We start from the raw sequence: 25,896 nt of genomic DNA, 5'->3' as shown, positions 1-25,896 counted from the left end.
TGAAGCTTCTGTTTTTTCTCACTGTGGAGTCAGGACGCTTTAACATATCAATGTGTGACAATACACAGAGTATTACCAGCCAAGGAAACTCACCCAAGCTGCAATGTCCAGAGATTTTATTGGAGCTTCATTACGTAAGCAGGATTGATTGAATCATTGCCCATGAGACTCAAACTCTAAGCGCCCTCTATTAGGCTGGGCTAGAGGTTGGGCTGATTATCACGTGGCTGAAGGCTCCTGTTCCCTAATAACATGGCTGGTTCTTCTGACATGCTCAGTCTCCATTCTAAGTCACCTCATTAGCATATCAGGTGTGGTCTAAGAGATCCACCACAAAACAAAGACACTCTTATCACTTGGGAAATTCCAAAGATTTAAAGGCCACCTCTCAGGAACTGGTGACAGAAGCCAGCCAAATTCTTTATTACACAGTAAAGAGGAAGGAGCATGTTGAGAGTCATTGCCATTTTCATCTCAAATCTCCTCCCTGCTTTTATGAAGCTGACCCTTCTCAGCTCATTATGTCTTGTTATCTCCAGCTCCCCACATGATAGACTGACAACCTTCTCAGTCCCGCTATTTGATTGTCCCCACTGAAGAAAGCACAGGTTTGAATTTTCAGTGCCCAGGCCCCATACATGAGTTTATTTTCTCTCTACAGTCTTGTCTTTTTCATATGACCCCTTAACTGACGGTGTTCCCCAGGGCTCTTCATCAGGGACCCATCTTCTCACAATGTCTTGTTCATACCCAAAGCTTCAATGTCCGCCTTTCAGCCAACCACTCCCTTGTCTCTCTCTCCAGCCTGAACCTTTCACCTGTGCTGCAGATTCCCATAAGCAACCTCCCACAGGGCACCTGCTCCTGGCTCTCCACAAGCTCCTGTTGGTCAGCATGTCCCTGAAGAAGCTCATTTCCCCACCTGCCAAACAAATTTCTTCTCCATGATTCCTCTCTTAGTATTGTCTTAGTCTGGTTTTTTGTTGCTGTAACAGAATATCACAGACTGGACATTTCATAAAAGAAGAGTTTTGTTTGCCTCATGTTTCTGGAGGCTGAGAAGACCAAGGTCCTGAGGCTGCATCTTGTAAGGACCTTCTTGATGTGTCATAACATGGCAGAAGGCATCATGTGGAGAGAGGACAAGAGCATGCATATGTGATCAAGTTTCTCTTCCTGGTTTTTTTTTTTTTTTAATACACCAGTCTCATCATGGACCCCCATCCCGAAGACCTTATCTAATCCTAATTATCTCTGAAAGGCCCCATCTCCAATCAACATATAAATTTGGAGACTGAGTTTCTAACACATGAAATATGGGGGACACATTTAAACCACAGTACTAATGGAACCTAACGGCCTGAGATTGAAATCTGAGCATCACACTCCTCCCCATAGCCCACCAGGACTTCAAGTCCTACAGCTTCTGTTGTCTACATATGTCTCTGCATGTGTCCTCTTCCTTCAGCACTTAGTCCAGGTGCCAAGTTTTCTGTATCCCAAAGCCCTTCATCTTAACTCAACAAAGCCTCTTATACTGTATTATGACCTCCTACCTTCTTGACTGTCTCTCTTCCTTGGCAGACTTCTTTAGCACCTGTTTGAATGTCCAGAACATACGACTTGCTCATCCTCTGTGTGTTAAATGAGTGAATGAATGCACAAATGAATGACTGCAGGGAGAAAAGGTAAGATTGGACAAGGAGTTGGGGATTCAATTCTAGAGGCAGTAGCCTTTGGACCAGACTTGCTGGACAGGGGTAGTTAGTGAAGGTGTTAGATTGGTAGGGGAGGTGACATGATTTAAGGGATACTTCCCCAAGATCAGACAACAAAGGGACACAAAGTTAGATTACAGACACTTCCAGTAACCTTTCAAGGCTCAGCAGAGGCATTAGTGGTTATTTGGTAACAGTTTCCTTCAGTTGGTTCAAGGGCCCCATGGTCTGATTCCAGGGCAGTACTAGAACGTGTGAGAAGAAACACTGCAAAGACTTGTCAAGTATGGAGAGAGGGGATCAAGCAGGATTATCATGGCAAATAAACCTCTCCCTGGAGCCTGGGGAGATGAGCTCAACAATGGCATGAGTGCCTTTTGAAAACCCCTCAAAAATAGCTGGGATCTTTGGGGTTTAGCTTTCTCAACAACAATGAAAAAATGTCATAATTGCCCATTTTAAAAAGCTTCATCCTTCTTTCAACAGGATAAAATGATCCTGGTAATTTGGAGCTCAGAGAAGAAGGCTCATTATGTCTTGTTATCCCCAGCTCCCCAGCTCCCCACATGAAAGACTGACAATGCACTTCCCCGCCTCCTGTTTTCAGTCTCTCCCTGTTAAATCTTGTAGCAATTAGCAGGCATTTCACGGCCCATTTCTGTCAAATAATGTGACTTGGCAAAAACCAGTACCCTTGTAACCATCCGAGGACTGCAAATCATTTTCTGTGTTCCAGATGAAGAGAGATTTTGAAATTTGTGGTGGGTGAGTTGCTGGAAACCAAATACAACCTTCCTGAATCCTGATCTCCTCTTAAGCTTAGACTTGGGGTTAGAGAATAGCATGGACACATCTGTCCCCAAGTGTCCTGACCCCCCGAGTCATTTGCTCCTCAGTTCCTCCTTGTGGAAACTCTATTTTCTTGGTTCTACAGCACCTTACATCTTGGCTGGCTGTTCCTTGGTGTCCTGTGTAAGTGCCTGCTCCCTTGTTGACTTGCTCTGTCCTGCCCAGCTCTCATCTTGGTTTTCTTGGAGGCATCTTACACAATCTTAGCTTGTATTTATGTTCTGACAATTCCCAAGTCTATATGACCAACCTCACCTCTTTTCTGCGTTCTGGACCACACATCTAGTAACTTGCCTGATCTACCCTCTTGAGCATCTCGTTAGTTTCTCCAACTCAGCACGTGCTGGTGTGGTCCCTTCTGCTGTTCTTTTGACTGTTAGTTGGACTGGAAACAACATGGATTATTATTTCAGATAGCCTCTCCAATGCATTTTCATAAAATAAAGTCTGATAGCATTCCCTTATTCCATATCCTTCAATGACTCTGCAAAGACATTCATATTAAGGTTAAATTTCTTACAAAACTCAAGGATTCCCTGACCATCTCCCTTACCACCCGTCTTGGCTCTGTCCATAGCCCAGAGGTTAAAACCCTGGCTCTGCTGCCAGTGAGAATTTAATTCAAATGTTGGCTTCACCACAAAAAAAGCCATATGTCCCTGGGAAGGTTATTTAACCCCGACAATCTTGAAGCTTCTAGCTTATGAGATGAGAGATCATAATTGTACCCTCTTACAGTAGGGGAGGTTAGTACCCACAATAGGAGGGTCGTGAGGATTAAATAGCCCAATCCACTTGATATCCTGCCTGGCAAATATACTCAAGAAGTACTACTTCTAAGTAATGTCAGCTTACCGACTGCCTTAGGGCATTACTTACCTTGTTCCCTCCTCCCTGCCTCACCAGTTCTGATTTAGAAGCCCTACTTCTACTGTGCAGTGATCAGGGTCTCATCCCAAGGCAGCACCTCACATCTATATGAGTTTACAGTTTGTCTGTCTCTTGCCTGGTACAATTAGAGCCTTAAGACCAGAAACTGGGTTTTTACCAAAGCTTATTTCTCTAATATTGTTTGGCTCTGTGTCCCCACCTAACTCTCACCTTGAATTATGATAATCCCCATGTATCAAGGGCAGGACAAGGCAGAGGTAATTTAACCATGGGGATGGTTTCCACCATGTTGTTCTTGTGATAGTGAGTTAGTTCCCATTAGATCTGATGGTTTTATAAGGAGCTTCCCCCTTCACTCAGCACTTATTCTCTCTTCTTCTGCCCTGTGAAGAGATGCCTTCCACCGTGACTGTAAGTTTCACAAGGCCTCCCCAGCCATGCAGAACTGTGAGTCAATTAAACCTCTTTTCTTTTATTTGAGATGGAGTTTTGCTCTTGTTTTCCAGGCTGGAGTGCAATGCACAATCTCAGCTCACTGCAACCTCCGCCTCCTGTGTTCAAGTGATTCTCCTTTCTCAGACTCCTGAGTAGCTGGGATTACAGGTGCCTACCACCACACCTGGCTAATTTTTTTTTTTTTTTTTTTTTTTTTTTTTATTTTTAGTAGATATGAGGTTTTGCCATGTTGGCCAGGCTGGTCTTGAATGTCTAGTCTCAAGTGATCCACCCATCTTAGCCTCCCAAAGTGCTAGGATTACAGGTGTGAGCCACCATGCCCAGTCTAAACCTCTTTTCTTTATAAATTACCCATTGTGGGTATTTCTTCAAAGCAGTATAAGAATGAACTAATATAGCAAATTGGTACCACAGAGAGTAGGGTGGTACTATAAAGATACCCAAAAATGTGGAAATGACTTTGGAACTGGGTAACAGGCAGAGGTTGGAACAGTTTGGAGGGCTCAGAACAAGACAGGAAGATGTGGGAGAAAACTCATTTTATCAGGAGAAAGTCAACCCAGCTACAGAAATTTGCATAAGTAAAAGGAGCCAAATATTAATTGCCAAGACAATGGGGAAAATGTCTCCAGAGCATGTCAAAAGTCTTCATGGCAGCCCCTCTCATCACAAGCCTGGAGGTCTAGGGGAAAAAAAACAATTTTGTGGGCAGGGCCCAGGGTCTTGCTACTTTGTGGTCTCAGGACTTGGTGCCATGCATCCCAACCATGGCTAAAAGAGGCCAACATAGAACTCAGGCTGTTGCCTCAGAAGGGACAAGCCACAAGATTGGCAGCTTACACATGATGTTGGGCCTGTGGGTGCAAAGAAGTCAAAAATTAAGGTTTGGGAATCTTCACCTAGATTTCAGAGGATGTATGGAAACATCTGGATGTCCAGGCAGAAGTTTGCCACAGGGGTTGAGCTCTCACAGAGAACCTGGGTTAGGGCAATGCAGAAGGGAAATGTGAGGTTGGAGCCCCCATGCAGAGTCCCCACTGGGGCACTGCGTAGTGGAGCTGTGAGAAGAGGACCACAATCCTCCAGACTCCAGAATGGCAGATCCACTGAAAGCTTGCACCATGTGCCTGGAAAAGCCACAGATACTCAATGCCGGACTATGAAAGCAGCTGGGAGGGGTCTGTAGCCTACAAAGCCACAGGGTTGGAGCTGCTGAAGGCCATGGGAACCTACCTCTTGCATCACTGTGATCTGGATGTGAGATATGGAGTCAAAGGAGATCATTTTGGAACTTGAAGGTTTAATGATGGTCCTGCTGGATTTCAGACTTGCATAGGGTCTGTACCTCCTTTGTTTTGGCCAATTTCTGCTATTTAGAATGGTGTAGTTACCCAATGCCTATACTCCCATTGTATGTAGGAAGTAACTAACTGGCTTTTGATTTTACAGGCTCATAGGCAGAAGGGATTTGCCTTGTCTCAGGTGAAACTTTAAACTTGGACTTTTGGGTTAATGTTGGAGTGAGTTAAGACTTTGGGGTACTACTGGAAGGGTATGATTGTGTTTTGAAACGTGAGGACATGAGATTTGGGAGAGGCCAGGGGTGGAATCATATGGTTTGGCTCTGTGTCCCCACCCAAATCTCACCTTGAATTGTAATAGTCCCCATGTGTCAAGGGCGGGACCAAGTGGAGGTAACTGAATCATGGGAGGTGGTTTCTGCCATGCCATTCTCATGATAGTGAATTAGTTCTCATGAGATCTGATGGTTTTATAAGAGGTTTCCCCCTTTGCTTGGCACTCATTCTCTCTCCTTCTGCCCTGTGAAGAGGTACCTTCCACCATGATTGTAAGTTTCCTGAGGCCTCCTCAGCCATGTGGAACTGTGAGTCAATTAAACCTCTCTTCTTTATAAATTACCCAGTCTCAGGAATTTCTTCAAAGCAGCATGAAAAAGAACTGAATCAGCATACCTAGTGCCTAACACAATCCGTGGAATTTTGCAAATGTAAAACAGATATGTATTGAAAAAGTGAATGGATGGATGGATAAATGGGAGGATGGATGATAGCTGCATAAGCGGGTGGTTGTGAGGAATTGATGGAACAAGTACTGTATGTGGAATTGTCTATACCAGTGCTGTGCCTGGCCAGGCTCGGTATATGTTGTTTCCCTTCCCTTTCCCTTAACAATCATCCTAGAATGCTTGGTAAGAACAATCTAGCAAGGCAGCTGGGGTTGAGTAATTTTGCCATCATTTTTCTCATTGTGCAACCTTGAGAGTGTTGTTTTAACCTCCTTGCCCCTCTGTTTTCTTGGGGATGAGTCAACCACCTATAGAAAGAGCTAAGAAATCTGTGGAATATGGTGGCCCTTACATAAGATTAACAGAGGGCCTCATGCCACTGGAGAATGTTGTGGGGGGTGTTTAGCAGTGTGACCATCTGACAGAAGTATGGAGCAACATTTGGGGAATGACAGCTTGGTGAAAATCACTGGCACCATCCAAAGAGGACTGTGGGGTCTGGTTGAGAAATCATTAACTGTAAAGGCAGGGAGACAGTGTCATCATTTTATGAGACGTGCCAGGAGCCAGCTGCAAAATAGGAAGGAAAGAAAGACTTCTGAATTCCAGCCAATTTTGGGTAATCAGAGATTGGTGTGGCCGATTGGCCACTAGAGAGCACCACTAGCACCAAAATGTTGCAGGAAGAGTGGGCATAGGGTGGGTGAAGACCCCTTAGAGGAAGGAAGAATGTTTGCCGGCAAATTTTCTTACAGGAATTTAGCATTCTATGAGGCCATCTGTATGATTTGAGAGAGCAGAAACAACATCCAAATATGTTTGTGGAAATGAAGTGAATCAGAACAAAATTCACATGCATCTTTCTGATAGCTTCCTTGCACCGTGTTCCCAGTGTGTTCCTATGCATTCTAAATGTGGAATGTTACACAAAAGTTTTAGTATATTTTCATAGTTTACATTTGACAAATTGAAATTTTTAATACACATACATTCTAAGGCTCTATGTGTAAACTCCTCAGGTGGTAATTGCAAAAGTCTAAATTTGAAATCTCAACTTGGGCCAAATAGCACGCACGTCTGCCTTTCCCACTGGTGGGCTCTGAATATTGGGGATGCTTTCATCCAAATAAATTATTTCATTGCAAAAAAAAAAAAAAAAAAGGGAAAGGAGATAAACAAACATGAAGGAAGAAAGGAAGAGGAGAAAGAGATAAGAGAAGAGGAAGAAACCAAGGAAGAAAGGAAGACAAGCTTAAAATGTCCCTAGTCTAGATTACTCTTTAATAAGTTGAAATTCTCAAACTCATGGTTTCTTCCGAAAGGAAACAGGCAGGATTTGGTTTGGTTTTGCCAGTATCACTCTTAACAAGAGGCAGCTCTTTGAAAAATCAAACTGTCATTAATTTCTTGAATCCTGCTCTAAAACTATTTTTCAAGCATCAGTCATTCAATCATTTTAGCTCCTCTGCAGAAGAACCCTGAAATCTCAGTGTCTTGGCACAATCAAAGTTTATTCTTGAATCATATAAAGTTTAATTGCTATTGGGGTAGAAAGGGAGAGTCTCTGGTCACATGCTCACTCAGACTCAGGCAAACAAATGTGCTGCTAGTTTCCAAAGGGTCCCCAGGGCTGCTCTGGGTATAGCCATTTGATGAGATCCTGGGGGTCAAATGGGGGTATTCATGAGTCCCACGGACCAAATGTTGGTGTCCCCCAAAATTCATATGTTGGAACCCAATACCCAGTGAGACAGTATTCAGAGTTGGTGTTTTTGGGAAGCAATTAAGCCATGGGGGCTCCATCCTCATGAATGGGATTAGTGCCCCTATAAGCCAAGCACCCTTGCTACTTCTGCCATGTGAGGATGCAGCAACAAGGTGCCAGCTATGAAGCCCTCGCTGGACACTAAATCTGCCATTGCCTTGATCTTGGGCTGCCCAGCCTCCAGAACTGTGAGAATATATTTCTGTGTTTATAAATTACCTAGTCTATGGTATTTTGCTATAGCAGCTTGAAGGAACTAAGAGAATGGGCCAGGTTAGGAAGTGATGTGTGTCACCCGTGTCCTTATTCTATGCACATAGCTCCTTCTATCTGCGAAGAGGTGGGGAAATGTAGTCCCTGGCTGGGAAGTTGCCTCCCAGCAACAATTCTATATTAGAAGAAGTGAGAACAAATTGTTGGCCAGTTAGCCCTCTCCATCATATCACTTCTCAGTTCTTACCATGTCTGGGAACCATCTGGACAATTATGCACTTAAAATATTTCTTTAAATTGACTCTTTTTTTTTTTTTCTTTAAAAATGTATTTTAAGGGTCAGGTGCAGTGGTTCATGCCTGTAATCCCAGCACTTTGGGAGGCCCAGATGGGTGGATCACCTGAGGTCAAGAGTTCGAGACCAGCTTGGCCAACATGGCTAAACCCCATCTGTGCTAAAAATACAAAAATTAGCTGGGGGTAGTGGCGGGTGCCTGTAATCCCAGCTACTCAAGAGGTTGAGGCAGGAGAATCGCTTGAACCCGGGAAGTGGAGGTTGCAGTGAGCCAAGATCATGCCATTGCACTCCACCTTAGGTGACGAGAGTGAAACTCCAGCTCAAAAAAATGTATTTAAAAATATGGATTTACTTCTCTAAATGGAAAGAAGCTGCATTACCGGCCACAAGTTAAATGTAGCAGAAAAAGCAACAGCATAAAAACAAAGCAAGATGATTAAATTCAAGCCAGACACTGTTACCCAGAACAAGTGCTGAGCTTGAGGCCTGCTCTGTGTTAAAAAGGGAGGCAAGGCATGGGGCCAAACTGGCTTCTAACCCTGTCGGCATCATCACGATCAGGAGAAGGGCAAAGGTCAAGCTTTCCCTCCTGAACCAAGTCAGTGTCCCTAAAAAGACTGCTTCTGCCCATTGTCATTGTGTGCCACTTGCTCCTCTGACACTTTTGGAAGCTTCTCTGCAGGAAGAAGAGGGGGTACTCCTTGTAAGAGCAAAACAGCAGTGGCTTTGGGTTCTAATGTGTACATTTCTTATACGAACGCTTGTAAATTACTTTCTCTCTCAGTCTCAGCGAGGAGGGAATAGCTAAGTTATTGAAGGAGGCAAACATTGGCAAAGTGCTTTGCAAACCACTTGGTTGGGAGCATATTGTTAGCTGAAAGTGTTTGCATAAAATGCCCCACGGCTATCCTTCAAACCCAAGACTCTAAAGAATTGTTCATTACAAGTGCTACGGACTGAATGTGTGTCCCTCAAAATCTGTATGTTGAAACCTAACCCCCAATGTGATGGGATAGGAGGTGGGGCCTTTGGGAGGTGATCAGGACATGAGGGAGGAGCCCTCATGACTGGCATTACAGCCCTTATCAAAGAGGCCCCAGAGAGCTTCAGTTTCTTCCACCATGTGAGGAAACAGTGGCAAGACACTATGAAGCAGAAAGCAGGCCATCACCAGACATTGAATCTGCCTGCACCTTGATGTTGGAATTCCCAGCCACTAGAACTGGGAGAAATAAATTTCTGTTGTTTGCAAGTACCCAGTTTATGGTATTTTGGTATCACAGCCCAAATGGACTAAAACAATGAGGGAGGCCAGAGCAAGGAAACTAATGTTAACCAGGAAGACTTCACAACAAGGTCCTCAAGAATAGCTAGGTATTCCCCAGGGGAGGGAATCCCAGGCAAGGTGGCAGTCATGCAGAGACCCAGAGCTGGAAGAAGGGTGGAGAGGCTGAAACTTGGAGTTAGGGCAAGATGGGAAGAGAGATGAAGTCAAACAAATGAACAGGGCTCAGATCCCACAGAGCCTTCAATGCTGATCCAAGGAGCCTGGACTCTATGCACAGGCAGTGGGAGATGCAGAAGCATGACAGGATGAGATCTACATTTTGGACAGATTTGATCACTTTGACAGAAGTCTGTAAGAGGGGATACAACGGTGGCATGGCACTATAGGGAGGACTGGCTGAGGAGGGATAAGCCTGGAGAACCAGGCAAGGTGCCATGTGGCAGACTGAGGAGCAGTCAGGCCTGGGAGGATGAGGGGTCAGGAAGTGTAGCAGCCGCCCAGGGGAAGATGATGGTCTGAGACTGTCAATGGCAGTGGGGTTGGAGACTGGAGGATGCTCTGGGTGTATTGGACAGGACTTGGGGAACTTGGGTGAATTTTGCACCCTTGACCTTGACAACATCAGAATTCATTCATCCCCAAAATATTTATTAGCACTGGGAATATGGCCCTGGGAATAGGGCTGAGAGGCAAGTGGGGTACCTATGGCACACAATTTTGGGAGGTACTCCGTCTCTGGGCTGTGTGATAGAGAATCTGAGGTTGAGAGTCAGTGCCTCCTTAAATGCTGTGCTCAAGGCACCTTTCTTGCCTCATTCTGACAAGAGCAACAGGCTACTCTCATGGAGTTTATGATCTAATCAAATTTACAGACAACATGCAAATAACCCATGAAAGTGATTTTACATCATGGTGAGAAACACGAGGAAGACACCAAGGTGTGGCATGTGTCTGTGGGGCAGTGGCCAGGTGGGGCAGGCCCTAGACCTTGCGAGGGGCCTGGGATGCATCCTCATCGCGATGGGAGCTGCCGGAGGGCAGGAACCCTGAAACTGTCCTCACAGGGCTCACAAGAATTATATGCCAGGATCTGGTCAGAAATACATTTATAATTAAGTGCTAATCAGACTGCCCTTTGGCCTACTTCCTTGTAACCGAAAGTCACACAGCACCAGGTACTGACCATTTGCACCCCTATTGTTCCTGTAGATAGGATTTCTGATGTTAGAATCATAAGGCTTTTTCTTTAAGATTTGCTTAAGATGCTCTTCAGACTCTAAATTGCAGTGGAAGAGCTAATGCCAACCAATTTAAAGACCCCCGCAGAGGAACCAAATCAGCGCAAGAAGGCAGTTTCTTTAGCTCCCTGTTACATGAATTCACCTGGCACTCTTCAACTAATCGAAGATCCCCACACCTCGGCCCACTCCGAACCCCTTAAAATTCCTACCCGCAGACCCCTCGGGAGACAGATTTGAGGTTTCCTCCTATCTCCTTGTTTGGCTGCCCTGTGATTTTTAACCTCTGTCTCTGATGCAACCTCTGTGTCTCATTATATTGACTTGCTGTGCATTGGGCAACAAACCCGTGATGGTTACAATACAACACAATTTGGCTCCCATATTTGTACAGCATTTGGCTACACGAGGAGAATGGACTGAAGGGGGAAAACTGGGAAGGCTGGAGGCCACAGGGAGGTCATGGCCATCGTCCATGCAAGAGAGGGTGATGGCTTGGACTGGGTGTTGGCCATGGGAATGGGAGGAAGAGGATAAATTTGGAGACTGTTTCTGAGACAGAGCAGCTGGGACCTGCTGTTGGAGTGGAGACATGGAGAAAAAAAGGACAAGAGAGGATGGATGTAAAGGCACCTGAAAGAACAATTTCAGTGTCTCCAGCTCAGAACTCGCATTGAACAACATACGTTTCTAACGTTTTCTGTTTCTGCCCTTGTTTGGCCATCTGCCTTCTGGTTGATGAAGCTGGTGTGAGGCCTTCAGTTGCTGTCCACAGTGGTTTCTCCTGTCAGAGTCATCTTGGGTTAGGATGGCCAAGGGAGTCAAGGATGAGGAGATGCAGGGTGTTCCTGAAGCTTCATGGGGATGAGAACATCTTTTTAAGCCCTTCATTAATGAGAAATGTCCTCCCATGGGCAGGGAGAGAGCTTTGTGTTTGTGTGAAAGTCCATTAAACTTCATTATTTAGTTGGGAAGATCCTGCTGGGAGCTGGGGAAGGGAAGAGAATCCATTTTCCCTGAGGGCTGAGGCCCTCTGAAGGGTGAAAGAAAAAAGTCCAAGTTAAAGAAAGGAAATAATCTCCTTCAAACAGCAGGTAGACCTGGCAGGAAACGTTAGCCCTGAGTGGAAGAGATAGAGATTCTGGTAAGAAGGGGGCATTGTGTAGCTTTAAGAGACACAGCTTCCACCCTTGCTTCCTCACTTGAGGGCAGCTGCTTGCATCTGTGGGTCTGGCTTTTCTGCGGCAGCCTGGCCAAGGATTTTTGGGACTGGGGCTGGGTGGGGGTGGGAGCCTTGCCTCCCCGACCTCTGCTAGGATAAGTAAACAAGCAGGCAAGGACAAAGGCCAAGGGCATTAAATCCCAATTATTCACTAGCCCTAAATACTTCCTGTGAGAACAATTTGTCATTGACATACTTAATTAGACTCTTGACCAATATTTTCCAGATGTGGGGATTCTTGCTAAAAAAAAAAACAACAAAACCTCAAGCACAGATGTTTTCCATATTTAATAGGACAGCTGAGGCAAACCCTTGGGGAAGGAAAAGAATAGGAGAGCTACAGGCACTGCCATCGTAGCTTAGTGGATCAGGAAAGAGGATCTATTGGCCTTGGGGTCTTTCAAAACAAATAAATGCTGGCAAAGACAGAGGTCACCAGGGGCTGTCTGCTGTGGCCACGGCCCTGGGCTTCCACATCCTCTGAACTTAGAGCATCCCTGACATTGGAAAACTCTGGGTCCATTTTACATATGTGGGCAACTGAGGAGGAAAACTCTGAGAGACCATGAGTTTGAGAGTCAGGATTTGAACCCAAGTCCCTAAGTCCTGGAGTGAAAGAAGCAAGTCAGTCATGTTGAGCAGGATACCAAGGAGCAGGATACCTATTTCCTTTGGAAAATAGGGCTTCAACAGTTACATATTCTTCCACACCACTAATCCGGGGCCAGACCTGGGATGAGGCAAGCAAGAGACCCCTGAAAGCAAGCTTTAAGGGGGTGCTTAGTCTCAGGTGCCCACCCCTGCACTTGTGTGTCTCTGAGAGCCAGCACTTCCTTAAATTTTGCATCTTGGGTTCTTCATTTGTCTCATCCTAGTCCTGTCCCTGAATTTCCATCATTGTCCCAATCTTGTCTTCCTTGACTTCTCACCTAGATTTATCCAGTTGCCTCCTAACTGGTCTTCTGCCCTGTTTTTCCCCCTCATCTATCTACCCTCCACTGCGACAGAGAGATCTTCCTACAGCCTGAACTCCATCCCTGCACTCCCCGGTACAAAACCCTCCCAGAACTCCCGATGGCCCTTGGGACTAGGTCATGCTTCTTAGCAGGACATTTAAGGCCTTCCATCCTCAGCCCTGCTGGGCTACCTGTGAGCCTCCTGCCTTCTCTGCCTCCACCCCACAGTCTTACTCACACCCTGCAACTAACCACAGGACTGTTTGTGCTTTCCCTAGTACATCTGGCTGCTATCCTGGCCTCTGTCTCTGCAACCCAGGTGATCCCGTGGCTGAGAACTCCCTGCCTCCTCTCCTCCCACTCTGCCCCCACTGCGGCTCCTTAACCAGGAGAGCCTCTGTCTTCAAGACACAACCTTTTCTGGCCTGTAGACTCTCTCCTCCTGCTTTGTGTCTACACTGTGCTCCACGCATGGGCCTCTTGTGGCAGCCAGAATGCCTGACTTGTTCACCGGGCTGTCGCCATGGGGCAGTCCATCCCACGAGGACTGCCACATCCCCCTTCTTATTCCTCCCTGCTCCTCTGTGGAACAGACTGAGCCAGGCAGTGGCCACTTGTTTGCTGACTGAATTAATGAGGTAGTTGGGGTGGACGCTCACCACACTCTATAGATGAAGAAATAGGCCGGTCTAGCAGAGATCACAAACTCAAGTACCCCATAGGAACAGGTGGGAGCTGTACCTGAGCGAGGCACGGGGATTGCTCACCATGCATCGGGGCTGCTGGTCCTCTGCTGGGGCCCACGGTTGTCCTGTGCAAAGTGTCACTTGTTGTGGCTGCATCCATCATCTGGATGAGTTATAAAAGGCAAGACAGGAAGATTATATTTGACAACAAGTTGAAATGATTTAAAACACTCTGCATGCAGCCCAAAGCAAATCCACCTGTGTGCGAGTCAGTTTCTACCTGGGGGCTGCTGGTGTGCGACCTCTGAGAGGTTGGGTGATTGTTTCATGCATCTCAAAGCCAGGCCTTCCTCGGACTCTCTGCCCAGCACTCTCTGTACCTTCCTCTCCTCACAGCTCCCATGGCAGGAACAAACAGGTGGCATTTGAGCAAGGGGCAACAGTCAGGGACCTGCATCCCTCCGGCCCTCCCAGTTGCTCACGCCTCTTCCCCTCCCTTGGTCATGGGGCTGCTGCCTCCTTTACATTGTGACTCCCGTGGCATTTGGAGATTGAACTTGATAAAGCTCAGAAGGAAACTGGGATGCAAAGAGAAGAAGGTAATCATGGGGTCACATTTTCCTGTGCTTGTGAAATGACCTGCTTTGACCTAGGATAGTTTCTATCTGTTTTATACCTTTTATTCCTTTAAAATTCTCAAATTGTCAAAATCCTACCTCGGACATGTGGCTAAAAGGGACAACCTTGCCCAACACAGCAATCTGGTGAACAATCACTTGTCCTCTTTTTTTTTGGCAGAACCCCACCAGAGAGAGAGGGGGGGGGAGAGAGAGAGAGAGAGAGAGTGTGTGTTTAAAGAACAATCTTCATTTGATTATTTGATTTGTTGAAAAGAACAAAGAAACACCAGGCCTGCGATCAGGAAACCTGGGTTCTAATCACAACAGTAGTCCCTTCCATGCTCTGAGATCTTGAACAAGTCTCCTCCTTAGTAAAATGAGTGTGCGATAGAGTTTTACAGGTGATTCTGAGGGTAGCAGAGTCCCGTGTGGAAAAGCACATGATACACAGACTGCGATGTGGAGCAGGTGCTCAGTTAAGGACTTGTTGAATATGAGTTAAGGAACAGCAAAACTGGAAGGAATACTAGATATCGACTATAACGGTGGTCGATAATCTATAACCGATGGGCCAAATCTGACTTCATGCTTGTTTTTGTAAATGACGTTTTATTTTACAAACTCATTTACATATCATCTATGGGTATTTTTGTGCCACAACAGCAGAGTGGAGTAGTTGTGACAAAGACTGCATGGCTTGCAAAGGCTGAAATATTGATTGTCTAGCCCTAAACAGAAAAAAGTTCACCAACCTCTGATCTGAATTCCATTCAGTGTGTGTCCATGGAGCAACAGTGTCAGCCTCATCAGAGAGCTCATTAGATGTGCAGAATTTCAGGCCCCCATCCAGACCCACAAAATCAGAATCTGTATTTTAATTAGATCACCATCTGAGTCATATGCACATCAAAGTTTGAGCAGCACAGTTCTGGGTCTAGAGATGCATTCATTTTCCACATACTGCTGTTGCCCAGCAAGATGAAGTGATTTGCCCAGGACAGAACCAAGACTAAGAACTGGTCTCCTAATTTTCATCCCTTTCCTACATCTGCCGTGCCAAGTTTTGTCTCCTCTTTTGCTCTCTGGAGCCTCCTGTTTTCCATCTCCTTCTCGACCATCTATGTGGCACCCAATGTGTAAAGCGTGCTTGGTCAGCATCCATTGTTGGACTTGCTGATGAGAGCAGCTCAGGTTCTTTGAGACCCTGTGCTTTCAGCTGCACTACAGTTTTCCCAGATAAGGAGATTGAGGCACAAAGAAGTTATGGCACTTACTGAAGGTCACGGGGTCGGGATTTGAGCACAGCTGTCTGACCCAGGAGCTTGGAGGTCCTGTCATTGCATGTCCACAAGCTTGTTCTGTCTCTCTCTCTCTCTCTCTCTCTCGCATGGTGAGCCCTCAGCTTATCCCTGCACTTCCACATGGTGAAAACACTTTAGGAAATAACTTGGTTACCCCATTCTTTCATCTCCCGCTAATCCAGGGGTTTTCAAGCCAGAGTTTTATAAAAGGAGGGGGACTTCTTCCTTGAAGAAATGGTCAAGACCAAGTGAGACTGGAACATCTTGCTGAGCCAGAGAAAAAGGAGGCCCTATCAGGTAAATATGATCATATCAGAAGGACAGGACAGCTAGCTTGAAGGAGCTCCCACTGACCAAATTTGGGATGATTTGATTAACAAGGTAAATAATGAAGGGAACATATTTTAACATACTAATTTAAAAATATCCATGACTCCATAGCAGCATGCGTATAATCTCCAAAGAGACCATCTGAGCAACCTACAGATCAAGTAAAGCAATATTTATAAGATCTACTGCAGTAAAGGACACCATCTTGATAGAGTCTCAGAAGGGGAAATACAGGGAAGAACATTTGTAACATTTTTGGGCCTGGTATAGGTGATATTGAGATTGCATGTAGGGTGATCAGCTGTCTCAATTTGCCCAGGGCCTTGATGGTTTTAGAGTTGAAAGTCCTGCATCCTGCGAAAGCCCTCGGATCACTGTCTTTTTTTTTTTTTTTTTAAACTGAGTTTTGCTCTTTTCATCCAGGCTGGAGTGTAATGGTGTGACCTCGGCCCACTGCAAACTCTACCTCCCAGGTTCAAGCAATTCTCCTGCCTCAGCCTCCCAAATAGCTGGGATTACCGGCACATGCCCCCAGGCCCGGCTAATTTTGTATTTTAAGTAGAGATGAAGTTTCACCAGGTTGGCCAGGCTGGGCTTGAACTCCTGATCTCAGGTGATCTGCCCACCTCAGCCTCCCAAAGTGCTAGGATTACAGACAACAGCCACCACGCCTGGCCCTCAGATTACTTAGTCATTGTGAAGGAGAAAATGTGTCTTTATAATAGAGAGAGATGATGTAACAATTTGAACCAAATGGTCAAGTCTTAGAGCTGCCCGTAACAGGATGGCCTGGCATACTGTGCCTCCTGAGAGGACACAGTGGGAGGCATACAAGCCACCCATGCAGTGGTCTTATTGGAAACGTTTGGCCTGAATGTTTGAGTTGAATAACGGGAAGATAGCTGAATGCAGAAAGTACATCTGTTCTGGAATCATGACAGTATTTAATGAGGGGGGTACAAAAATTAAAAAGTGAAATGCAATCTATGTACCTTTACTGAATCCTGGAGAAAGGAAGAAGAAACAAAAAGAAGGAAGGAAAGATGGAAGGAAGGAAGAAGACAGTTTTAGAGAACATTTGGGGACAATCAAAATATATTGAACATTGCATGTTAGATGGTGTTATTGAATTAATTCTGCTTTTCTGATGTGAGATTTTTTTTCTGCTAGTGCCTTGATCTTGGACTTCTCACCCAGAATAGTAAGAAATCAATGTCTGTTGTTTAAATCACCCAATCTGTAATATTTTGTTATAGCACCCTGAATGGGCTAAAATAACCCCCAAATTTACAGCCCATTCTCCAAAAACTGACTGTTGCTCTGGCAAATGGCTCACTTGAGTTAGGATTTTTAATTTATTTGGGCAGAAGTTTGTCAATATCATTTAGAAAACACAATAGATGTCCGTCATACTGCTCCAGAATGAAACGCTGTTATAGTGAGTTGCAGAAAAGCCACACCGGTGAGAACAGGGCAGTGAATCAGTGCACCTGTTGGGGTCCGTGTCGGGGGTGGTGGAGAATGAAAGAACACACAAAAGACAAAGACACATAGAGAACATGGCGGCCGTGTTCAGAGTCTTTGTCTCATTTTATTTATACTTTATAAACCCCACGTCAGTAGAAAGAATGTAATGTAAAACAAACTTTCTTTTCTCAGATGTAACCTTCCTTGTTCTATGCTCTTCCTTATCTGCCCGCCTTCTTGGCGCCTACGGGAGTTCATTAAAAGTTTAATTGGAGATACTGTCCTTGAGCCCTATCTATTCTCAGCATACTGTTTTCAAAGGCCCCTGCATTTTTTCCTTTTTGTTTCTGTTTTGTCTTAATTTTAAAAAGGTAGTCCATATTTGTTTTTGTGGTTTTTTTTTGTTTTTGGAGGCGACGGAGGGAGTATTGAATTACTAAAAGAAGTAGACCCAATTTAAGTGCCCAAAGTAATATACTTTTAGAGATTGTAGAAATTTATGTTTTTATTTGGGTTTATGAGTTAAAGGCAGTAAGGCGTTGACCCAGTTTTTGTAGGGTTACGGTTTTAGACAACATATGTAATTGTTGTCGAAATGTTTTGGAAATGTTTTGAGTGAGTTTTTGGATGTTCAAACTAATATTTTTATGGCCTACTAATAATTTTTGGATTACGGTTTAATTTTGAGAGATGTTAAAAGGCATAGGCGTTACACAAAATTGAGTGGAGTTTTAATTACATTGTAATGTCATTTGAGTACTGAGTACAGTGAGCTGATTTTTAAGCCATGTTAATGTTTGTTTTATGTTGTCCAATTTTTTAGTAAGTTGAGAGTCAATGTTTTGTTGTTGAAGTCATAACCGGTGAGATTGTTTGTGTCATTGTTGTACAAATTTAGTATTTTGTATACTTTGATGTAGAGTGAGTCCTGTTACGGCCGTAGTGGAGACGATGGTGACAAGGCTCATCATTGAGGCAATTATAAGTCTAAGGGCACGGCGGGTTTGTTGGAGAGAAGTCCAAGTATAAGTTTTAAGAGGTGATGCCCCCCACGGTTGTGTAAGGTTAACAGGTAGTCAAATTTTTTTATGAGTCCTGAGGATATAAATATTTTTAGTAAAGTTATGCCACCAAGAATGATTGAGGCAAGACAAAAATGTACACGTATTTGTACAATTAACAATTTTTGTATTATTATTACATGTTAAATTTTTTGTTAATAATAGGTAGGGCTTACGGACACAAGTAATAATATATTGGGAGGTATTTTGATATAACTGAATATGAAAGGAGTTATTTGGGTTAGAAAGATTAAGGGACATATTTTTCACAAAAGTGTTAATGGCATTCTCTGTAGTTAACAACTTTTAAAGATGAGTTTGTACTTTAGGCCTTTTTTACGTTGTATTAAGGTTTTATTACTGTTAGTAGTAATACTTTTATTTACTCAGTGTTATTTTAAAGGTATGTGACTAAATTTTATTTGAAAATTATCGTGTACACTTTAATTAGTTATTTACATTTTATTGTATTTTAATAAAATTTGGGGTTTAGTTTTCCGACATTGTTGTCACTTTAGTATCTTAATATTAGGAGAAACCTCTAGAATAGGACAAAAAATTAAAGAACTAGGAATAGTTTTATTACTATATATAGTATGATTATATTAAAAGCTTTTAGTTACAATAATAACAGTTTTAGTAGTCATATGACTATGATTATAGCGAACAGCCCAGGCTTTATGTGATTTTTGGAGACAATGAGGACTATTTTTTATACATATTGGAAGTCCTTTTACTTTAAATTGGTATGTGTTGATTATAATTTTTGTTTTTTGTTTTATGTTGTTTTTGTCCATATAGGGGGACGGCATTTAAGTAATGTTATTGGTGAAAACCTTGATTTTTGTCTCTTTTTAGGTGACTTTTTGATATAAGGGCAGAAAGGGAATATAAGTCCAATATTTATACAAAGTCTTACTAAGAGAAATAAGTCCCCCGCCGAGGCACATTTAACAAAGGAAGAAATGTATGTTGAATTTAGTTTTTTTTTTTAACAGGGTTTTAATTATTTTGTAGGAAACCACTTAGGTTTGTTTTTTGTGTCCCGTTTTTGTTTTAGAACTTGTTTTTGAACATACTTACCTTTTTTATTAGGATACCAAACCTTTAAATTGTTAGAGGGGACTATCACCGAGGGAGGTGAGGAAAGATGGGTTACGGCAGTGGAATTTTGTAATTGTTTTTATTGATTTAAAAAAATTAAGGTAAAAAGAACCTTTAAAATTTGGTTTTTGGGGGGCTTTTTTTTGTTTGTTTGTTTTAGTAGTTGAGTTTTAAAGTTAAATTTGTGTGTTTAATGATGGCTTGACCTTGATTGTTGTCCGGGATACCGGTGATATGTTGAATATTGTATTGTTGTAAGAAAACTTGTAATTTATGAGAGACATAGATAGGGGCATTATTAGTTTTAAGTATAAGAGGAATGTCTATGATGGCGAAACAAACCAAGAGATATGTAATAACAGAATTAGTTTTTTAGATGGCAACGGAGTGGCCCATTGAAAATGAGAAAAGGTATCAATGGTATGATGAACATACTTTAATCGTCCAAAAGAAGGGACATCTCATGGATTAACCCCAGGATGGAAGGATGGAATGCTTAAAGGAGCACAGGAAAGACAAGCTCGAATAAGAGAACGAGCTTGTTTTGTTTTGTAGTATGTAGGTGGCCGATTAAAAGCGAATTAATTTGAGTATTACCATGAACTAATGGTCCAGGAAATTGAGAATGAGAACGAAGATGAGTGATGAATAAAGGAGTTTGACGTTGGCTCAAAGTAGAAGATAACAAGGAAAAGAGTTTTTGAAGAGAAGAAGTAGTACAAAGAGGTAAAGTGGCCTGAGAAACATAAGAAGTAACATAATCGGCGTATTGAGAATTACTAACAATGTTACAACCAGTAGTAGGGAAATTAAGTAAGACCATGAGAATAGTAAACAGTTTTTTCTGTTGCACCAAGGGATAAGGATAAACTGTAACTTGAGATTGATGAACACTTTAATATTTAGTCTTATTATTGTTACTAGTGTTAGTAAAAAAGGTAGGACCTTGAACAGGAAATACAGAAATTGGTGAGAAAGGCAACACAGAATGCTGCCTAAAAAATGAAAAGATTGGAGACTTAGGATATTGGGTAGAAAATTGTCCAACAAAAGAAGTGTAAGTAACTTGTCAAGAATTAGAAGTTGTAAGAAGATAAGTGATTTGATTATGAGTGAATTGAGGAATAATTAAGGAAGGATTTTTTTCCCAAAGTTGTTGACAGTGATGTCGTTCTTTGATGATTAGTTTAGTTAAACGATTGATATAAGTAGTTAAGTGTTTAGATATTTTATTGGACAAAAAGATTTATTTTAGTGGTCGACTAGTTTGATGAATTATTTTTGTGGGAGGAGGTAAAGTATGAAATAAACAAAAGGAAGGGCCTTTTGAAGTTGTTTTTTAACAAGTTGGAGTTTTTGTAAAGTTAAAGGAGTTAAATGGCGTGAGTTGTCCAAGTGACTGTTTTCTTTTAGAATAGAAAAAAGATGTTATAACTGATATGTTGGTATTTTTAAAACAGGATGTATTTAATTAATGTTTTTTAGAAGTTTTTGAAAATTATTTAATGTTTTTAAATGATTATGTCGAATTTGAATTTTTTGGGGTCGAATATTTTGTGTTTTTAAGGTATAACCTAAATATTGAATAGGAAAATTTAGTTAAATTTTTTTTTGTGGCAATATTAAGTGAGTAGAAAGAAAGTTGAGTTTGTAATGATACAAAAGTATTTTGTTGTTTTTTTTTGGTGGGTGTAGTAAGAAGAATGTCATTCATATAATGATATAAAAAAACAGAAGGATGACGTTTTTGAACAGGATTCAAGGCCCTATGGACAAATTTTTGACACAAGGTAGGGCTATTTAACATACTTTGAGGTAAAACTTTTTATTGATATTGAGAAAGTGGCTGCAAATTATTAAAAACAGGGACAGAGAAGATCCATACAATGATAAATTAACACAGTTAGAAACTGATTGTTTACAGGATTTAAAGTTTTATGTACGAATTTTTGACATATAGTAGGGCTATTAAGTACACCCTGGGGAAGAAGTTTTTGTTGATATTTTTGAATAGGTTGTCTATTATTATATTTAGGAATAATAAAGGTAAACTTTTTACAATTTTGAGGTTGTAATGGAATAGAGAAAAAACAATTTTTGAGATTTATGACCATTAATTTTTAACTTTGTGGGATAAGGGCAGGATTAGGAAGACTGGGCTGTAAATTTTTTTTGGTTGAATGTAAACATTTATAGTTTTAAGAACAAGACAAAGACGGGAATTTTATGTAGAAGTACGTGGCTTTAGATTTTTTTTGGCCATTTGTTTTTTGACTTATTTTTTTTTAAATTTTAAGTATTTTTTTAGATAATGGCCACTGTTTTACCTAAAGAGGAGTGGTTGTTTTACACTTTAATTATAAAACTTGAGGCTGGTGAACAGTGGTTATGAGTTTAAAGGATTATAGTCCATTTTGAACATTATATTTTTGACAGTTGAGGAAATATGAAGAATGTTTAAAAAAGTACCAAATTGTTATGAAAGATTTTGTCTCCAAAGATTAATATTGATAGGAATAATATAAAAAAACACTTCACCTTGTTGACCTTTAGGACCGACATAGGTTAAAGGTTTTATGTTTTGATAACCACAGAAGTAGTACCCAAGTCAGTGAGTATAACTGAAACTTATCTTTTTTTTATTGTATAGGCCACTAATTTAAACAAATAATAGACATATTTACCCTCATATTAATTAACTTTTTAAAAACTATTTTATTAATATGTAATGAATATAAGGGCTTTTGATTAGAAACTAAAGTTTTTTAAAAAACAGTTTTTTTTGTGTTACCAAACCCTCCCTATTGAGAATACGTTTTTTTGTCTTTAGGCATATAAATTGTGAACCTGTACCATAATAAGAATTTTATTAGTAACATTAAGATTAATGATTTTTGAAATTATTATTAATTTTTATATAGTACTGTTGTTTTGACCTAACAAAAGTCCTACATGTTTTTTTTGGCAAAGGGCCACACACTTTAATAGTTAATTTATATACTTTTTTATTAGGAGACAAAGTATAAGGCTGAGTAATAGTTAAGTCAGTAGCGGCGTTTTGTTTAGTTGTCGTATAAAGTTGAGAAACTGGGGTAAGGTGTGGGATTTTTAAGGAGGACTTGAATTTATCTTTTAATGTTGTAGGCCATTGTTTACTGAATGTTGTAGTAGACTTGTATTGTAATTGTTGGGGCCTCAAACCTGTGGGCCCCGACTTTTGTTTTCCAGGAGAGGAGACAGTAAATTTTCACTTTTATTAGTTTTGGAACGACATTTATTTGTTTAATGTCGACCTTTATTACAACATTTGTACATCTTTGAAGGCAGTTTTCTGCCTCGAGGGATAAAAGTGTTTAATTTTTATGACATTTTTTTTTTTGAAATGTCTAGGTTTACCACACTGAAAGTAAACACCTTGTTTGTTATTTTTTTTAAGGCTTTAGACAAAGTTTTAGTAAATAATTGAGTATTATAAATAGTCCCTTCAACACTAACACAAGTTTTAATATATTTATTTAAATTGGCCCCATTGGCTTTTAACGATTTTAACAATTTTTGACAGTCAGTATAAGTATTTTTAAAAGACAATGTTTGTAACAAAATTTTTGAAGTAAAGTCAGTACTTAAAATTTTTAAGACAGTATCCTGAAGATGGGCTACGAAATTTGGATAGGGTTTATTTGTGCCCTGTAAAATCTTCACAGAGGAAAGGGAAGATTTTTTTGTTATTTCTACCTTATTTTAGGCCCTTAAAAACAAAGTCTTGATTTGAGTAAAGGCAACATTATTTAGACCAGTCTGAGTATTAAGAGTAGTATATTGGCCCGTGTCTGTGAGTTGTTTCTCAGTGGGTCCTGGGGATTACACATAACATTTTTTTTAGCCTGTACCTGTGCCTTGTCCATTTACCAGCTGTGCAATTATAACCACTGAGAACGATCAAGAAAAGCCTTCCCCAAAGTCTTTTAGTCTATAGGAATCATCAAATTTTTTGATGAAAAAATATCAAGAAGACCAAGGATAGGGGTCCATAGTTAGAAATGGCAGCTTTCATTTCTTTTAAAAATTTAATTTGTAAGGCATTAAATTGGACATTATTGCCACCATTTGAAAACTGAGCATTAGGAGTAAAAGAAGTACAAATAATTAGAAACAGATCCAGCTTCTTAAAATTTTTTTTAATTAAAAGTATATATAATATATAATAATACTCATATCCCCAAATATAAAGAATCCCAACATATTAATAAGAAAAGGCAAATAACCCAACCAAAAGTAGTAGAACAAAGAAATGACAATAAACCTATATGTCTAACATCATTACTCACTAGGAAATATGTATATTAATACCAAATTGAGAATCATTACATACATAATACAATGGTTAAAATTTAAAAACACAGAAAATATCAAGAGGTAGTTAATGTGTTAAGTAACTCGAATACTCAACTTCTGTTTGGAGTGTAAATTGGTGGAACCTATGTACCCCTATAACATAACAATTTCCTAGCTGGGGTTATTAATACTATATTAATATTAATAGTTAATATTAATGTGCTTATTTATTGACTATTGAAATACTCACAATATTTTAACAAACAATAAGATATACATATATACTGGTTTTGACATATTAAACAGGTGTTTAGTATAAATTTAAAGTATGTCTGATGTGAACAGGGTTTCAACTTTGCCAAACAAAGGTAAAGATAAGGAAGCCGGGGGGTTGGAGGCTCTGGAAAATCCTTTTTTAACAGGGCAGAAGGAAAAGAAACGGGGAAAGCTCGCAAAGGTGAATTAGAAGAATATATCTGTAATATTTGTTGAAGTATTTCCATAATACACTGTATGTCAGAATTTCCCTTAGAAGAAGGAAAAGCTGGCTTTTTCTCTTCTCCCCCTTTTGCTATCCCCCCCATCCTCTGTTATCCTGGCACAAATGGGCTCCATTTCAGATTTATTTTTTTTCCCAAATCCTCAGATACCTTTCCTCCTGTGGCTACATCACCACACTCTGAATCAGTCTCAAGTAACTCTAATGTCTGAGTGATAGAGTTACACAAGGTCCACAATTTTAGAGGCATAATATCCCCTAACTGGAGAGCTCTAAGCAGAGTTTTTACTACCTGTAACCATTCTCTGCGATTCAGCTGCACTTTAGTCTGATACTGAAACCAGTAACGATGTTGTTCAACATGGGCAAACAATCGCTTCAAAGTCTTTTTCTTTCACTTCTACTCCTATAGACAGCAATAGTCCTTGAAACAGCCGTAAATATTCTGAGGCCAGAGAGATGGAATTCCCATAATGAAAGCTTAAGAAGGTTCCCCTTAACAATATCCGGGCCTTACCCGCCCCTAGGGGGGTTCCCCTTCTTTTTCTCCCCTACTCACCCGTGCTGACCCTGCTCGCTGCGCCACTTGTTGGGGTCCGTGCCGGGGGTGGTGGAGAATGAAAGAACACACAAAAGACAAAGACACACAGAGAACACGGCGGCCGCGCTCAGAGCCTCCGCCTCACTTTATTTATACTCCATAAACCCCACGTCAGCAGAAAGAATGCAATGCAAAACAAACTTTCTTTTCCCAGATGTAACCTTCTACTCAGTTCTTTGTTTCTATGCTCTTCCTTATCTGCCCGCCTTCTTGGCGCCTACGGGAGTTCATTAAAAGTTCAATTGGAGATACTGTCCTTGAGCCCTATCTATTCTCAGCATACTGTTTTCAAAGGCCCCTGCAGCACCCTCTTTGTTTTTTGAATGAGAGTGCTGAAGGTCAGAGAGGTTGACGGTTTTGACTCAGGTCACACAGCTAAGTGCAAACAGAACTGGGGCTGGAATCAAAAACTGCATTATGGTGCCAAGCTTCTCATCCTTCACGTACTGACTTTTGCTTTTTAACCCTGTCCATTTCTCTGCTAGACTCAGCAGAAAAGCAAAGTAGCATAAGATACCTGTAAATAAGAGAGACAAGGCACATGTCCCCGAAGTTAAATAATCACAACAGGGAAGCAGACTACAGGTAGCAGCTGCTGTGGCGTTCCCACAATTCCCCTCCATCAAATCCTCTGTGTCCATACTGTAGCTGCTAGGACCGTCTGCAAGGCTCAGAGCTTATCTGTCACTGGAAATAGCCCTTGAGTGAGGAGGATTGCCCTTTTTAGGGAAGCACATGGCCCATGACTGGCTGATGTGTGAATACAGAAGCTGGCCCCACTTGCCTCAGTTTGGCATGACCCTGCAGGGTTAGAGCAGGCCCTGATGTCCCCAAGAAGCGATCAACATTGGACTCAGTCGCAACCGCATGTAGCTCAACTTCTCTCTGGCACACAGCCACTTGCGAATCTTCCTTCTTCTTCTGACCCCACGGAGCTTCCCTGGGTTTTGGGGTGTCCTGCTAGAGATATTC

At 41.6% G+C, this 25,896-nt stretch overlaps 1 long non-coding RNA gene across 1 annotated transcript in view; it reads right to left on the bottom strand.

The window, feature by feature from the left end:
* The window catches only part of LOC126956401 (uncharacterized), a 31,263-nt gene extending 6,007 nt beyond the window's left edge, over positions 1-25,256 (bottom strand). The window contains exons 1-2 of the long non-coding RNA XR_007726305.1: positions 24,883-25,256; positions 1,557-13,769 (exon numbers count right to left, since the gene is read on the bottom strand). This is a non-coding gene — a long non-coding RNA (uncharacterized LOC126956401). The remainder of the gene's footprint in view (positions 1-1,556; positions 13,770-24,882) is intronic.
* Positions 25,257-25,896: the final 640 nt, after the last annotated feature.

This window comes from Macaca thibetana, chromosome 6 (genome assembly GCF_024542745.1).
Source record: "Macaca thibetana thibetana isolate TM-01 chromosome 6, ASM2454274v1, whole genome shotgun sequence".
In the NCBI taxonomy this organism is placed as follows: Eukaryota; Metazoa; Chordata; class Mammalia; order Primates; family Cercopithecidae; genus Macaca; species Macaca thibetana.
This window is presented reverse-complemented; position numbering and strand designations above follow the sequence as displayed.